General features: G+C 44.0%; 1 protein-coding gene across 2 annotated transcripts in view; it reads left to right on the plus strand.

The window, feature by feature from the left end:
- Positions 1-17,260, plus strand: part of Tjp2 (tight junction protein 2) — a 127,367-nt gene that overhangs the window by 12,800 nt on the left and 97,307 nt on the right. The window contains exon 1 of one of the 2 annotated variants that reach the window (XM_041660777.1): positions 12,217-12,281. The exons of the other annotated variant lie outside the window; for it this stretch is intronic. The gene's annotated coding sequence lies outside the window, so the exon portion shown is untranslated. Of the gene's footprint in view, positions 1-12,216; positions 12,282-17,260 lie in introns of those variants that run through there. 2 annotated transcript variants of the gene reach the window in all.

The raw sequence follows: 17,260 nt of genomic DNA on the forward strand, positions 1-17,260 counted from the left end.
TCACCCCTATTGCCTGTGAGGCCTCTTCCGAGTCACTCATTAACACGGGGCCTTTCTCCCTTTAAAGACATGGGACGTTTATGGCCACTTCTGGAGGCGATTTTGAGAAGTAAACAGGAGAGTGTCACTAGGGACATTTATCTTGGTGACTGGCACAATGGAAATAGTCACTAAATGATGGTTTAGAGACAGCTAGCCACAGAGGCTGTCATCTGCTGAGCCCTTGCTCTGCGTAGCCCAGTTAGGAGGCGTCTGCCCTCCAACCCCCATCCCCGACTTCATGGGCTCACAGTATATTTGCGTTCTGAATTAGAACATATTTTAAAAAAAAAATTTTTTTTTTTTTTGAGACAGGGTCTCTCCATCATATAGTCCTAGCTATCCTGATATTTGGTACATAGACTAGGCTGGCCTTGAATTCAAAGAATATCTACCGCCGGGCTGTGGTGGCATGCTCTACTTATTATTCAAAGTTCCTTGTCTGGCGGTGGTGGCGCACGCCTTTAATCCCAGTACTCACTCGGGAGGCAGAACTTTGCCTTAGAAAAGATGGACAGTGGATCGAAAAAGCCAAAAAAAAAAAAAAAAAAAGATGGACAGTGGGGGGCGGCTGGGGCTGGGTGAGGCTCTGGGATGGAAGTCTCTGGAGAAGGAAGGTGAGCCTTAGCGGAGCCTGAGAGTTTAGAAGGCAAGCCATAGCTTATGTTTTTTTAAAGAACAAAACCCAAAACTCTCTGACTCTTCTGCTTTGAGTTGAGGCTTTTTCCAGCTCCCTGAAAGCGGACCACGGCCAGAGAAACAGGCTGTTTTGGGGAATTTCCATTTTTGTGCTTTTAAAGCACAGAAGTGGTTAAAGTGCTCACTGAGGAAGGATGTCCTCTCTTTCCTCCAGGAGGGGAAAAGAAAGAAATAGTTCAAAGGAATGCCTGCCTGATCTAAGATTTTTTTCCTTCCTTTGAGACAAGGTCATGACATGTAGCCCCGGTCTGGCCTGGCACTCACTGGATGGACTGGGCAGGCCTAGAATTTGCAGTTTTGGGGATACAGGTGTGCACTCTGACTGATATGTGAATTTTTTTTATATTCAGGTTTTGTTGTTGTAGTTGTTGCGGTTTGCTTTTGGTTTTTCGAGACAGGGTTTCTCCGTGTAGCCCTGGCTGTCCTGGAACTCACAGAGATCCATCTACCTCTGCCTCCTGAGTGCTGGGATTAAAGGTGTGCACGACCATCGCCCAGTTTATAACCAGTTTTTAAAAGATATATTTTTATTTATGTGCATTTTGTGTCTTTGTGTGAGTGGAGGCCACGTGTGCAGCTGCCCTTGGAGGCCAGAGGAGGGCATTGGATCAGCTGGTGTTGCAGGTAGATGTCAGTCCTGAGAATCGAACTCAAGTCCTTCAGAAGAACATCCAGGGCTTATAATTGCTGAGCCATCTCTCCAGCCTCCACATTCAGTTTTAATCTTCTGGAAAGAGAACTTGATCCTAAGGCTTATTTGGGATCCAGGTATATTCTAAAATTTAAATAGCTCCTGACAAATACCTGTAATCCTAGCACTTGTGAAGCAAAGGTAGGAGGAGCATCTGGAGTTGTGAGCTAGCCTGGGCTACATAGTGAATTCTAGGTCAGCCTGGGGTACATATCAAGACCCTATCTCGACAAACAAAGGAACATACAAACTAAAACAAACAAACAACAAACAAGACATTCAGTGGTAATGAATTCACTCACACACTTGCCTAGTCCCAAACTGTAATTCACTGAACTCCTGTGCAGGCAGGATAGCCATTCTGAGACAGTGGAGCTTCATCGAAGGTTTTTATTTTGTTTGCTTTAGGTGATTTTAAAACAGTGGTTGTAGGTGTAAAGAATTTCTAGAACTCAAAGCCTGTCTCAGCACACACGTTTAATCCCAGCACTGGGGATGCAGAGGCAGATGGATCTCTGAATTTGATGCCAGTCTGGTCTACAGGAGAGATATAGCCAGGGCTACACAGAGAAATGCAGCTGAGAGGGGGTGGGGAGAAGAACCTCTAGAACTCTAAGGGAATTAGCCACATAAATACTAAAAATTTCTAAAAATCCTTCAGAAGGATAAAGAACACACCACATATAAGGGAGGGGTATTTTGTCCGGATTAAGTTTTTCTGTGTTATTGTCCGTATTACAGAGGAATTCACACACAGATGAATGTAAAGGGGATGAATAAATATGTTAGAAAGCCGGAGAATCTCATTTGTAAGAGGAAAGTTAATTCATTATCCTATTTCCTAACGCATAATTATTTTCCTAAAGAAATACCCAATTTTGACTTCGTGTGAGGTCATCATGGATGAGAATCATTTTGTAAGAGCTCTGTGTTAAATGTCGGGGTCAAAAAATTCCAGTAGCAGATGACACTCGGCGACACGCCACTTCCAAAGCGTCCTGCCCCTTTCACTGTGGTAAAACGGCTTCCACGGGCAGCCAGTGCTACTGGATTTTTTTTTGCTGTGGTTAGTTAGCTCAGGCCTCTTATTTGGGAGGGCTACGCAGTAATTTTTATCACACTCATTAGAAACACAATTTGCCAGAACAAAGTCTGATGCCCAAGTGTAATTATGTCTTCCTGTGTGATTAAATGCGGGCTGTATGGAACTTTCCCTCAGGGGCGGCAGCTGTAGCCAGCCAAACTCAAGTTCCCCCTACAATAGGATTCTTGTGACTAACTGGCACTAATTGTTTGCAAAGCAACCAGTGGGAGTAACAGTCAGGCACACTGGAAATGAGCTATTTCAGTAGGAATGGCTTGTCCCTTGTTTTTCTGCCCCGTATTGTGGTTAGAGGATGTTAATTGCTTAATCAGATAGAGTGAAATGAGCTCTTGGTCTATTATAGCTGTTAGCAGAAATCATATCTTGTATCTCCTCAACCTTCTCATCTTAAAAATACGAGAATGAGCCAAGCTTGATGGCACACACCTATAGTCCCAGCACTTGGCAGGCAGAGCTCTGTGAGTTTGAGGCCAGCCTTATCTACAGAGTGAGTCCCAGGACAGCCAGAGCTACATAGAGAAACCTCATCTTGAAAAAAGAAACTATATTTCTCAGGGTAAATATTGTAAATATATAAAATCATAAACACTTGGATTTTGACTGTCTTTTATTTATTCTTTGACAAGCTTATGCATATGTATACATTGTATCTTGATCCTCCCCACCCCTAACTGTCCTGCTCCTACCCCCTTTGGATACCTCCCAACAAAGTTCCTGCCAACTTCACCTCTTCTCTATAACCTGTGGGATCAAATTAGTGCAACCTCCTGGAATGTTGACCGATGTTACTGGCTTATATGGTTCTAGTAATCATCGCTGTCGTGAGTCCGAGTGCAGCAGTTATGTCCAGAGGACAGCATTTCAGTCTTCTTCCCCATCCTCTGGCTCTTATATTTTTTCTACACTCTGTTCTTCAGTGTTTCCTGAGCCGTGGTGGGGGAGGGAGTTTGATATAGTTGGCCCATTTAGGGCTGAATACTCAACAGTCACATTATTATTATTATTATTATTATTATTATTATTATTATTATTAGCGTTTGTATTGCATCCTACCCAATGCAAAAATAAGCTTCTCTGACCAGAGTTAGGACTAGAACTACTTTTCAGGTATAAACATATTTGAACTCTAGAGCCTATAACCTCTTGAGACAGGAGCTTTTGACCAGGTTTATAGTACCAGGCACGAGTTTCACCTGTGAAGCAGGCTTCAGATCAATCAGAACGCTGTTGGTTGCTCCCGTAGCCTTCATACTGCTGCTACACCAGCGGGCACATCTTGCCTGACAGGTCAGTTTTGTGGTACTGAGGGGTCACCGCTGGGTAATTCTAGTGATTCCCCTGCCTCCCCAGCAGCTTGCACCGCCACGTGCATCCCCTTCTAGCCCTGTGAAACCTAACTAGCAAATCAGGGCTAGCTTGACTTCCCTGTGTTCTGCAACAGAATGTGTGGTCTTCTGCGGCAGAATGTGTTGTCTTTAGTAACGGGGTCTTCCTATCTAGTTCAGGCAGGCAACCAACAGAAATGGCAGTAGTATGTGTTGTTTTGAGGGCCTTCTGGGGCCTCCCTGAGCAATAATTCATAAGGAGGTATCCCACACCTGACACTGAACTTTTCATTTAATAATCCATAAACATTCAAAATTGTAAGGAAATGGTAAGCTTCAGTTGTCAGCTTGACTGTGTAAGGAGGCCACCTTTGGGTGTGTCAGTGATGGTTTCCAGAGAGGCCTAACTGAGGAGGCTCGACTCCCCCTGAATGTGGGCAGCAGCATCCCACGGGCTAGGGTCCTGGGTTGAAGCAAAAAGCGGAAAAGCTTTAAAAAGGACTGCTGAGTACTGTCTTTCTCTCTGTTTTCTGTAAGCCGCCGCCATGTCTCTCTTGACATGATGGACTCTAACCTCTGAACCATGGGCCAGAATTAACCTTTCCTCTTTCAGGTTGGTTCTTGTCAGGTGTGTCTGGTCACAATATCAGGAAAAAGATTAAGAAATACACAGTTTAATGTTATCTTGTGGAATCCCAAAGAATTTGAGAGACTACTAATCTAAGCCGAGAGAGAGGGAGAGAAAGGGGGAGAGAGAGAGAGAGAGAGAGTTTCAAAGACTGGCTGTTGAGCCGAGAACATTTACAGAAGGGCGTTCAAGAGTGGGGATTGGGAAGCCTGTGACTCCTGGACATCTGTGCTGTTCAGAAGTGCTACGCGATGGCTCCTCCGGTTTTTCTTTGTATGTTTTGCTTAGACAATGACAGCATGGTTCCTGTCTGCTGCTCAAGCACATTAAATGAGGGGGACACACCCCACAACTTGAAAAAGTTGGTGAGGGAGGAGTGTGTGAGTCAACTCTTTCAAAGTGACAAGACCAAACTAAAATGAGAGAGCCAATGCAGGTCAGCTTGCTCGCTTTAGTAAGTCTAGCAGGGGTCTCCTGGGACGGCAATTGCCTTAGACATAGCTGCATCTAGAAGCCCAAAGGATGACATTTTTTTTGGTGCTGTTTTTCTCAGTGTCTTGTGAAGAGCTGACATTATGAGGTGGGACATGTGAACTGCTAGCAGTCTTGTCTGCCTGCCAGCCATGGTAACGGACACCAATGCAAGAAGGCATTCCCCGTTTTTTTTTTTTTTTTTAATGTTATTTTAATTTTCTTTAAAAAAGATCTATTTATTTATTTTCTTGGACGAGTCTTTTACTTGCATGTGTCTATGTGGACCACATGGATGCTTGGTGCGCGTGGAGATTACAAGAAGGCATCGGGTCCCCTGGAACTGGAGTTCTGGATGGTTGTGAGCCACCATGGGGCTCCTGAGACCCAGTCCCAGGTCCTCTGCAAGAGCAATAGCATTTCCCCAGTTCTATCACGCCTCTTTTAAAGTCATATTCATCTTAGAAAAAAAAAACCCAATAATCTATCCTGGATCGTGTGTACCGTGTCCCACAGGGGGTTACATCCAGGTTGGATGGGGTTCACTTTACCTTGTGAACGAGCTGCGAGTGAAGAGGTCCTTAAAAGGGGGAGAAGGAGGGAGGTAGATCCTAAGTCTCTCTGGTCTAGATATTTTCACACTAACAGAGCTCATCTATCTTGACCTTTAGGATATTTCAAAAGAATAGAGCAGAATGTGGCACATAGGCCTGTAATCCCATCACTTAGGAAGCTGAGGTGGGAGATCACCATGAGTCTGAGGCTAGCCTGAGCTACCTAGAGAGACCCTGTCTCAAAACAAAACAATAATCATAAAAGAAACAGTATGAGAATACTGTGATGAAACACATTATTTTGTACAATCAATATACATTAGTTTTTTTATAATTTAGAAAAGCATAAAAATAGTCATTCAATTAAGAAAAAGAATCCAGCCAACCAACCGGAATTGTTTGTAATTAATTAGACTTTGCTGTTGGCCCAAGCAGGTTGTTCGCAACAGAGGGGCATTGCCCTAAGATGGCAGCTGGAATTCCTTTCTCATTTGCCAAAGCACAGCTTTCCAGGAGGGATTTGCAGGAAGAGCAAATCTGTCTCTGATTTTAATACATTCAACGGCAAGTAGGCTTTTGACCAATTACTACCAGGTCCTGAGATCAATCACCTCCTACGCCATTAGTGCGTGAAGGATTAGCGGCCCCAAAGATTTGTGCATGGATTAATCGGGGAGTGTACATTAGATGCTGTGTTTAAAGCCACCCTCAGCCCTGCAGATCATTTCCAGAAGTGCTTTATGCAGCGTTCTTTAGCTTTACCTAATGCTCACATCGTGAGATCTGAAAGACCTCTTTTCATCCTCCCTGGCTTGGCTCCCCCACCCCCCCCAACTGATTGGACAGGTCTAGCTAAGGAGACCAACCAAGCGCTGGGAAGAAAGGAGCAGTAGCCTTGAGTAGAGCAAATGGTAACTGAGTTGTTCTAGCTGAACAGTGACCAAAATCTACAGGACCGTGTACTGAGAGAGACAAGATGAGGTACAAGAAATACGTGGCTATTCTGGAAGCGGCGGTGGGCATTACCCCACTTAACAAAAGAGAACTTCTGCCTGAGAGCCGGAGACACGTAAACCTTTGGCAGCATCCTGGGTAAGCAGAGGAGGTCACGTTTCTCTCCTGATGATGGGAACAAGTTTTGGCTGTTTGGGGGACCAGAGAGAGAAAAGGGCTGCTCTCTCATGGGGGTAACAGCATGGGCTTTGTCATTGAAAATGTTTTTTCTTTCTTTCTTGGTATATATAGTGCTTTCAAACAGACTTAAAAATATCAAAAGCAGGATACTGAACTTCTGAGAAGATGAAGTAATGGCATGTTAAGAACACACTTTTAATACTTAGCTTTTCAGTTTCTCTCTCTCTCTCTCTCTCTCTCTCTCTCTCTCTCTCTCTGTGTGTGTGTGTGTGTGTGTGTGTGTGTGTGTTGGTGGCATCTGTGCCACAGCACACATGTGGAGGTCAGAAGACAGCCCTCAAGGATATGCTCTCCCCTTCCACCTTTACACGGGTTCAGGGGATTTGAACTCAGGGTGCCAGGCTTGTATGACAAGGACTTTTAACTGCTGAGCCATTTCCCCAGTCCTGTGTTTTTGGAGAAAAAAAAAAAAGATCTACAGATGTAGCGATGCTTATGGATAAAGACAATGTCGTATATGTCCTTCTTTCTTTCTTTTCTGTACAGTGCAAATTACTTTCATTATGGTGCATGAGCAGTTGTGGGTTGTAGTTCTGTATTTCAGTGCTTGGTGAGGTGTGTGTGTGTGTGTGATACTATGTTTCAGGGATATTTGGCCTGACATAGTTTTCCCATCACCATTCTTTGTGAAGCCCACTGATTTGCCACACTGGAGAAAGTTTAGTTCTCTTTTTGCAGGTTCGTGGGTCTAAGCACAAACATGGCTGAGGTCCTCCCCTTGTTTCTTTGCCCAATGAGCAGCTGTTCTTTAAGGCGCTTGCACGGGAGACAATATTTTCTGGGCCTGCATTTTATTTTTAAGCGGCACGAGTTACCCAAGAGCGATCACCAGCCAATGTGAGGATTCTTTAATAAGTGGGATTTTTTTTTTAAATCAAAGGTGCTGGCTCCCTTATATATTCATTATGGAGGATGTAGAAAATACAGAGAAATGAGCGGATTTATTTATAGTTCCATTTCCCTGTGAGAAAGCACTAGAATTATGAGAGCCAGTGCTTTTCCAAATAGGAAAAGGATTTTGCCCTCCACTCCAAGGGACATTTTATAATGCCTTGGGGGCATTCTTTTGTTGTTAGAATTCAAGGTTGGTGCTGGCATTGAGTGGGAAAGGCTAGGGCATCACCACATTCCACTGTGCACAGGACAGCCCCTCCACAGCACAGTGACTTAGCTACAAATGCCAGTCTCATTGTTCTCTAGATATTTGGTTGAGGTAGACGTTTCCCCCGTCTGTAAAAGGGAATATATATATATATATATATATATATATATATATGACAAAGTTTTTTTCTTTGATAAGTCTTAGGTCTGTGATAGAATTTGGAGACATTACTACTTATTATTATACCATTTATTGTCTTCTTCTGAAAGTGAAGTGTGACAATGTCATGCTGTAACGAACAGATGATTTTTGTTGTTGTTTGCTTTTTGTTTCTTGAGACAGGGTCTCTCTATGTAGCATGGCTGTCTAAGAACTAATGATGTAGTTGAGGCTAGCCTCAAACTCATAGGTATCTGTCTGCCTCGGTCTATTGAGTGCTGGGATAAAAGGCATGTACTATCACATCTGGCATCTTTTTAAAAAAATATTTTTATTATTGTTGTTTTCTTTCTAATCAAATATAGCTTTAGTGGAGTCTTATCAAATTTTCTCCCTCCCTCCCTCTCTCCCTCCCTCTCTCTCTCCCTCCCTCCGTCTCTCTCTTTCTTTCTTTTCCAACATAGGGCTTTTCTGTGTGTAACTCTAGCTGTCCTGGAAATCACTCTGTAGACCAGGCTGGCCTTGAACTCACAGAGATCCACCTACCTCTGCCTCCTGAGTGTTGGGATTACTCATGTGCGCCACCACTGCCCAGCTTACTTTCTTTAAATTTTAAAAGTTGCTGTTATGTGTATGGTGCTTTGCCCATGTATGTGTCTGTATATCACATGCATGCCTGGTGCTCACAGAGGCCAGAAGAGGATGTTGTTGTATTCCCTAGAACTGGAGTTACCGAGGGTTGTGAGCAGCATGTAGGTGCTGGGAATCAAACTTGGATCCTCTGGAAGAGCAGCCGGTACTCTTAACCATTGAACCATCTCTCCAGTCCCGAAGTTATTGTCATTATTTTTCTTATTTTTCAAAATAAAAGTATCATTACATCACTACCCCCTTCCCCTTGAACTCTAGTCCTTCAACCTATTACTCTGCATTTCCAACACATAGATGATAGAGAGGGGACAGATGATGCTGCGGGTTTGGTGTGAGGACCACACAGGAAGCAGTATCCAGAGACTCAATTTCCATTGCTCTTGCTGTCTTGAGACCTGGCACATTCGGATTATCTTGTTGGCTGTTTGTCTCAATTCCTCCTCTACCAGAAGCTGCTCAAAATCTCAGTGGGAGGAAAGGAGATTGTTGCCTGTACATCTTTGAGGAAGAGGGACAATTTCCCCTGAGCCTTCCCCATGAACTGGGCATGCTGGTGCGAGCCAATAATCTCAGCAGTGGGGAAGTGGAGGCGGGAGGATCACTTATTCCAAAAGGTACAGAGTAAATTTGAGGCTAGCCTGGGACTACACGAGATTGTTTCCCCTGCCTGCCCCTCAAAAGTAAGAAAGTTAAATCCAGGATGTTATAGACACACAAAAAGCTTTGCTAAAAAGCAAACTGTTTCAATAAAAGAAACTGTTTAGACCTGATACCTGCAGAAAAATTCCACATTCAGGCCAAAGGCGTAACCAAGCACATCTTGATTTGTTTGCCGCTTATTTATCTTTGGAAGTAATAATAGAAACTGCAAATGGGCTGGGCTCGATCCGCTCCACAGCTTGCTTTGTAGGAAGTCCAGATGACCTTGGATTAGCCTCTGTCTACACTTCCTGCTGGTCCTTGGAGAGGGGGAAACGGGCCTCTTGCCTGAACAAATAAAATCAATAAAATCGACACCGTCCCTGACTTCTGGTTTGGTGGCTTGGGAAGGAGAGGGTTAACGCAGAGAGCTGGTATCTTTTTGTGTGGGTCTGGAAGTCGCATGAGGGCACATTCTTACTCCCACTGCAGGATTCTCTGCCACTGTCTCAGAGGAGTCTGTAAGGCCCAGGTTTGAGCTTGCCCCCTTGTGGTAGTGGGCAGGAATGTGGAGGGTTAAATGTTCTGGAACTGAGTGCTGTAAGTCAGTTTTCCTGAAACTGTATAAAGGAAATCCCTTTGTAGTTTGAATCTCTTTCTCTTTGTTCGCTTTAATATACTAAATATTATGTACATTTTACCATATTAAATATTTCTACCAGGCCTGGGGGACACATCTGTAATCCTAGCACTTGATGGGAAGAAATAGAGTTACGAGTTTGAGGCCAGGCTAGGCTATATATTGACACCCTGTGTTAAAGGGGGAAAAGTTTTCTCTGTTTCTCAGTTGTTTTCTTACCTGCTAAATTTTTCCCCCTACACAGAGAAGGTAAATTTTCTGAAATTCTTGAACTTGGGGATTATCCTCGGGTGAGCTGGGCCTAGCCCAATGTCTATCAGTTGATAAGTAGATTAATAGATTGTGGTACGTCCATACAGTGGGATGCTATTTCATTCATGGCTGTTAGAAGTAATAGAGTATTGAGGTCTGGAAAGACAGCTCAATGGTTAAGAATGCATACTGCACCAGGTGGTGATGGTGCATGCTTCGAATCCTAGCACTCAGGAGGCAGAGGCTGACGGATCTGTGAGTTTGAGGCCAGTCTGGTCTACAGAGCTAGCTCCAGGGCAGCCAGACCTACACAGAGAAAAAACAACCCCAAACCCTAAACCCAAACCCTGTCTTGAAAAGCCTGATAAACAGATAGATAGATCATACATACATACAGAGAGAGAGAGAGAGAGAGAGAGAGAGAGAAGGAAGAAGAAAGAAAGAAAGAAAGAAAGAAAGAAAGAAAGCCTACTGCTCTTGCAGAGGATTGGAGCTCAGTTCCCAGTACCCATGTCGGGGTCCCTGCAACCTCCTGTAACTGTAGTTCCAGGGAACCCAATACCCCTTTCTGGCCTCCAAGAAAGGGATCTTTCGTGCATAGGCACACAGGTGCATGTAAATCGTTTTTTTTTAAAAGTCTTTTAAATATTTATTTATTATGTATACAATATTCTGTCTGTGTGTATGTCTGCAGGCCAGAAGAGGGCACCAGATCTCATTACAGATGGTTGTGAGCCACCATGTGGTTGCTGGGAATTGAACTCAGGACCTTTGGAAGAGCAGGCAATGCTCTTAACCACTGAGCCATTTCTCCAGCCCCTGTAAATCGTTTTTAAAAGGTGCTGCATCCACTGGAAATGGAGTGACAGTAGATTATAAACTACTATATGGGTATTGGCGACCAAACCTGGGTCCTCTGCAAGAGTAATTTAACCGCAAGGGCAATTCTCCAAACACACAAACACACACACACACACACAATGGGTTTCTGATATGCTAAGGATGAACCTCAAATATGGGATGCTAAGTTAAAGAGAAGATGCCGGATAGCTGTCACTATTGTAGTGGACATTTACACAAAATAGGAAATCCTAGGAGGCTGGAGAGACAGCTCAGCAATTAAAAGCACTTGTTGCTCTTGTAGAAGACCTGGGTTCAATTCCCAGCACTTGCCTGGTGGCTAACAACTGCCCATGAATCTAGTTCCAGGTGCTCCAAAACACTCTTCTGACCCCTGCACTTACTGCATACACATGGTACCCAGACATACAAGCAACAAACTAATACACATAAAAGAAAAATAGATAAGTTTTTAAAAAGAAATGACTTATAAAAAAAATAAAGGGCTGGAGAGATGGCTCAGTGGTTAAGAGCATTGCCTGCTCTTCCAAAGGTCCTGAGTTCAATTCCCAGCAATCACATGGTGGCTCACAACCATCTGTAATGAGGTCTGGTGCCCTCTTCTGGCCTGCAGACATACACACAGACAGAATATTGTATACATAATAAATAAATAAATATTTAAAAAAATAGGTAAATTGCTAGAAACAAATGAAATTGGAGGGCTGGAGAGATGGCTCAGTGGTTAAGAGCACTGACTGCTCTTCCAGAGGTCCTGAGTTCAATTCCCAGCAACCACATGGTGGCTCACAGCCATCTATAGTGAGACCTGGCGCCCTCTTCTGGCATGCGGGCACACATGGAAGGAATACTGTACACATGATAAATGAATAAATCTTTAAAAAAATGTTAAAAAAACAAAAAATCAAATGAAATTGGTAACTGCCTAGGATCAGAGGGCAGGGAGAAAATTGTGTGTGGGGTGTGATTGCTAATGGATGTTGGGTTTCTTTTGGAGGATAATAGGTGTTGTGAAATGGATTATTTATACAGGCTGCTCTCTAAGTGTGTGTATATTTAAAAGCCATACTACAGGGTGAGCTGTGATTGTACTCCCGGGAATGTCATCAAACCGAGGGCAAGCAATTAGTAACCATCCTGTCTCCTCCAGGGTGCGGAGTACTGTCTTACTGTCCTCTCCCTGTGAGTGGGACTGGTACCCAGGCTACAGCGCCAGGCCCAAGCACTCAGAGGACCACAGACCAGTGTCCACATACAGCCTGTTCTCCCAGGTACTTGCTTACTTGTCTCTTATTAACCTAGTTACTGGCTCACATCAGAAATTTGATATATTATTTCATATCATTGATTAAAGATAAGGTCACTGTTTTCATGTATATTTCCTAAAGAAATTTGATGATAATATCTTATTTACTGAGTGAAGAGCTGAAGGATCGTGTTTGGACTGTAGACATAGCTCAGGCCTTAAGTTCAATCTCCGTTCTTGCGTAAAAAGCAAAAGAAAGGAGTGATGCCTTAGCTAGGAGAAGCACTTGTTGCATCCCACCAAGGTCGGATGCTGTAATTTCTTGGCTGAAGCACACATGTAGATCTCTTGTGATTCAAAATAAACTCATAGCTGGTGGGAGAGAAGCATTTGGTATGCTTGGTGTCTGAAGTTGGAGATCATTTTCGTAGGTCACAAATGTCATTGACATGACAGTGTGTAAGTAACAGCGGGAGGCACTTGGGAGACTCTTTAAAAAAAAGAGCACTCTAGCTTCTAAAGATAGACTTTGTACTCAATTTTAGTGAGGAGCTCAGAGCGAGTATTACTGTTACTGACTCACTTTTAAGGATGAATTATACAAGATTTACAAGGTATTAGGTTTTATCTCAACAGATGCTTGGGTTTATTTATTCTTAGGGTTTACCCTCTTCTGTAGTCCGTTTGTGGCTGGCCTGGTTGGGGTTAGACTTAGGGTTTAGCCTCTGCTGTAGCTCATCTGTGGCTGGCCCAAATGGGGTTAGCCTTTTCTTTATATACTTAGTTCATAATTCCGTCTGCTTCCGCTGGCATCTCTTGCCCATTTCGAGAACCAGAGTTGATTGGTGTGTGAACTGAATACTCCCAAATGACAGGTGGCTGTTGAGGGCTCAGGCTGTGGCTTTCTTATTGTATTGTCTTAGATATAGGTCTAATGCCTATGAACCTCAGGTTCAAGGCAAAGTCAGCTGGAAGCTGATGGCTTAACCATCAGCAAGGACCAGCCACATACCAAGGCCTTTCTTAGAGTCTGGTTGCCTGAGATCATTTTAGTCAGATGACAAGAAGTCTGACATAAACCACTAAAGGAGAGAAAGAGACTGATTTCGGCTTCCATTTTCCAAGTTTTGAGTCCGTGGTCATCATGCTCTGTGTCTCTGCGTCTGTGGTGAAGTTGCGCATCACGGCACAGAGGCTCTTCACAGCCGCCAGGAAGCAGAGAGGGAGAGGACGGACACAAGACAAGGACATGCCCCATCACCAACTTCCCACAGCCAGGCCCTGCCTCCTGAAGCTTCTAGCAGCTCTCAAATCTAGAGACCTAGTCTTTAATACATGGAACTGTGGTGAACATTTTATATTTAGACCCAAGGAGCACGCTTGAGTGGGGGTAGGTCTCATCTACTGACTCCATGGGGTTTGGAGCAGGTTTTTGGTTTGTGAGGATGTTCTGTTTTAGAGTTCTGAAAGGTCACAAATGTGAGGAAATTTGCTTATCCAGACTGCAGAAGTGTGCTTTTTTCTGAAACCAGAGTGCTATGTGGGATCTGCTAGCTTAGTCAAATCAATTGGGAGGACAGCATAGAATGTGGCAAAGAGAGTCTTAGTCCTCTGAGATGCTGTAACAATAGAACTTGAGATGTGTAACTTTAAAAACATCAAAACTGTGTGTGTGTGTGTCTGTGTGTGTGTGTGTGTCTGTGTGTGTGTCGGGATTGGACCCAGGGTTCTATGACTATTAGACAAGCACTCCGACCCACAGAACCACTATCCAGCCACCAGTGTATTTAGCATCTGATGCAGGACCACTTCCTCATAACGCCATCTTCCTACCGTTCTGATGAGAGCCTTTTTTGTTTTGTTGTTTTGTTTTTGAAACAGGGGTCTCACCATACCCTCTCAAACTCACCAAGATCTGCCTGCTTCTGCCTCCTGAGTACTGGGACTGAAGGGTTTGTCACACTCTTTATGTTTTTTTGAGACAGGGCCTCATGCTGTGCTCTTGGCTGATCTGGGACTCTGTGCTGTAGAACAGGCTGGCCTTGAACTGCTAGTGGTCCCAGTGTCTCCTTATTGCTGGGATTGATAGGTGTGTGCTGCCACAGCCAGCTTGGAGCCTCTTCGATAAGAAAATTAGTTTTGCGGGTAGAGTCCCCAAAACTGAATCACCCCTGAAATGCCACCTCCTAGTACCATCCCTCCCGATGGTTAAAATGTGTGTGTGTTTGGTCATGAACAAGTGTACTGTGGTTGAGGGGTCCAAGTACCATCCCTCCCGATGGTTAAAATGTGTGTGTGTGGTTGGTCATGAACAAGTGTACTGTGGTTGAGGGGTCCAAGCTGTTAGAGATGCTCTTTTGGACCCCAGCAGGTCCCTCCTGAGAAGTCCTTTGTACTGAGTTTTGTAACTGTGACTGGCAAGCCTTCTTCACAGCATCCAGGCTTGAAGTTAAGGCAGCTCCTGCTTTTTGATGTGTTAATACCAAACCAGTCAAGGAGGAGAAAGGCAATGTAGGAAACAGACTGTTGGGGTCATAGCTAGACTTGTTCCTGATAAAGGTGGCAAGGTACTGGTTTGGGGATTTGGTGTTTCGAATGTAAATCTCAAGGAACTTGGGGATGTCTTGGAGATCACCCTTGGCTAGTTCGTTTAAAACACAGATCAGCCAGGCATGGTGGTACTCGCCTTTAATCCCAGTGCTTAGGAGGCAGAGGCAGGTGGATCCCTGAGTTCGAGACTAGCCTGGTCTATAGAATTCCAGGACAGCCAGGGCTGTTACACAGAGAAACCCTGCCTCAAACAAACAAACAAACAAACAAGAAATAATAAAACAACAACAACAAAAACACAAATCGAGGACTTTCCCTTGATTAGCTAGCACCCACACTTGGGTTTGTCTTATTTTCTCACCTCTCTTAGAGATACTCTTGGGTACGTCATATCTGACTTCCCCAGCACCTTTCTCAAGTCTTGTGCCGAAGCCTGTGCAAGACATTTTTATTGCATCCCAAACTGCTTTACAGACAAACAGCTAGATCATAGCTTGGGAGGCAGGAAAGGTCACATGTGTCCCGGAACTTGAATAAATTTTCATTACTGAAGTCAGTGTGATGATACATGCCTGCAAAATCATCGGACAGGGGAAGGATCTCTGTGAGTTCGAGGCCAGCCTGGGGTGCAGAATGAGACCCCGTCTGGAAAAGATAAGCTTTATTTGTTTGTCTTAGCCCGGTCCACACATCTCTGTTAGGGAAGGTTTTGATTTGCCTTCTTTCGCGCCTTTCTTAGGACGCTCACCCTGCTTAGTAGGAGTGTGGGAGTAGCGTGGTGCAGTCAGTCTCTGAGAACGTGAGAACGCTGCCAAGCGAGCTCTCCCAGACGTCCTGGGGCAGAGGCACCCAAACGAGGCATCCAGTCACCATTTATTCCACTTTAATATACACGGGAGAAGCAGGGAGAGAGATGGGATACGCTTCTGTCTACAAAAGGGTTAGCTTTCCTAGCTGGCGGGTGGTCACTAAAATGAGCAGATGAGAGCCGCAGGAGGGCCCAGCAGAAAGCAGGTGTCTGAGGCCACCTTTACTTACTCTGCTGTGAGGACACAGGTTACCCTTGTCATAGCTATAACTTAATAATCAGTGCTTTCCTGCAGTTCAGGGAAACCTACATGTGTTCCCTTACTGGCGACCATGGTAGGGATGGCAGCGGTTAATTTGGAGGTAATATGAGTTTGGTTTTATTATGATACTAATATGATACTAATGTTTATGAAATATATTAACAAGTTAAATAGCAAATCATGAGATATTATAATTGTATAAATATACAGTTATGGGCTGGAGAGATCTCAGCAGCTAGGAGGAGCACTGGCTGCTCTTCCAGAAGACCCAGGTTTTATTCGCAGCACCCACATGGTGGCTCATTGCCATCTATAACCCCAGTTGCAGGGAGTCTGATGTCTTCTGCTGACCTTCGTGGCAGCAGCCAAACACGCAGTACCCGGATATACATGCTGATAAAGCCCCTGTACACATAGACTTTCACAACTATGATTATAAGGGAAATAGCTAGTGAATTACTTAAGCTTACTAAATAAATATTGTAAGATTTGAGATTTATTTTCTTGCTTCGTCCCTTCAGTGTGTTTGTTTGCTTTTGGTTTTTTGAGACACAGCTTCTCTGTGTAATGGTTCTGACTGTCTTGGAACTTGCTTTGTAGACCGAACTGGTCTCGAACTCGCAGAGCTCCGCCTGCCTCCGCCTCCAGGTCACCAAAGAGCTTCTGTACATCTGGTGTGTAGTGCTGGCCTCAGTATGCTTCTCTAGTCAGAAATACCTGCCCGTAGAGTGCTCTTCCAGTGACCTTGATTGGCTCAGAAGTGACATTTTGTTACTTTTCCCCCATATTACTGAGCTCTACCTCGGAGCTGTGTTCCCAGTCTCAGGCCTATTTTTTGTTTGTTTGCTTGTTTATTTCTATTTTGTTTCCTTTTTAACTGGATCTTTTAAGAAATGTTTCACTGATACTCTTGGACTTTGAACACAGTCTCTTATGTAGCCCAGGCTGACCTAGAACTTGTAGGTGGACTCCAAACACCTTACCCTCCTGCCTCAGTCTCCAGAGTGCTGGGATCATAGACTTGCACGCCCCCCCCCATCATTTTATGGCCTTTGGTGATCTGTTGTAGGGTTTGAGTAACTCAACATTGGTTGTATACAGAAAAGAAGTAATTAATTGATATCCAAGTGTATGTGTACACAAGTTAAACATACCTGTTTTAGCTACTTTTCTATTGCTGTGAAGAAACACTATGACCAAGGCAGTTTATAAGAATAAAACAGCACTCAGGAGGCAGAGGCAGGTGGATCTCTGTGAGTTCAAGGCCAGCCTAGTCTGCAGAGACTTCTAGGATAGCCAAGGCTACAGAGAGAAACACTGTCTCAGATAAACAAACAAATAAACAAATTGAGTAAAAAAGAAAGAAAAATAAAAAAAAAAATAA

This window comes from Microtus oregoni, unplaced genomic scaffold (genome assembly GCF_018167655.1).
Source record: "Microtus oregoni isolate MIOR12 unplaced genomic scaffold, Mior012 000012F_ref0000307, whole genome shotgun sequence".
NCBI lineage: Eukaryota > Metazoa > Chordata > Mammalia > Rodentia > Cricetidae > Microtus > Microtus oregoni.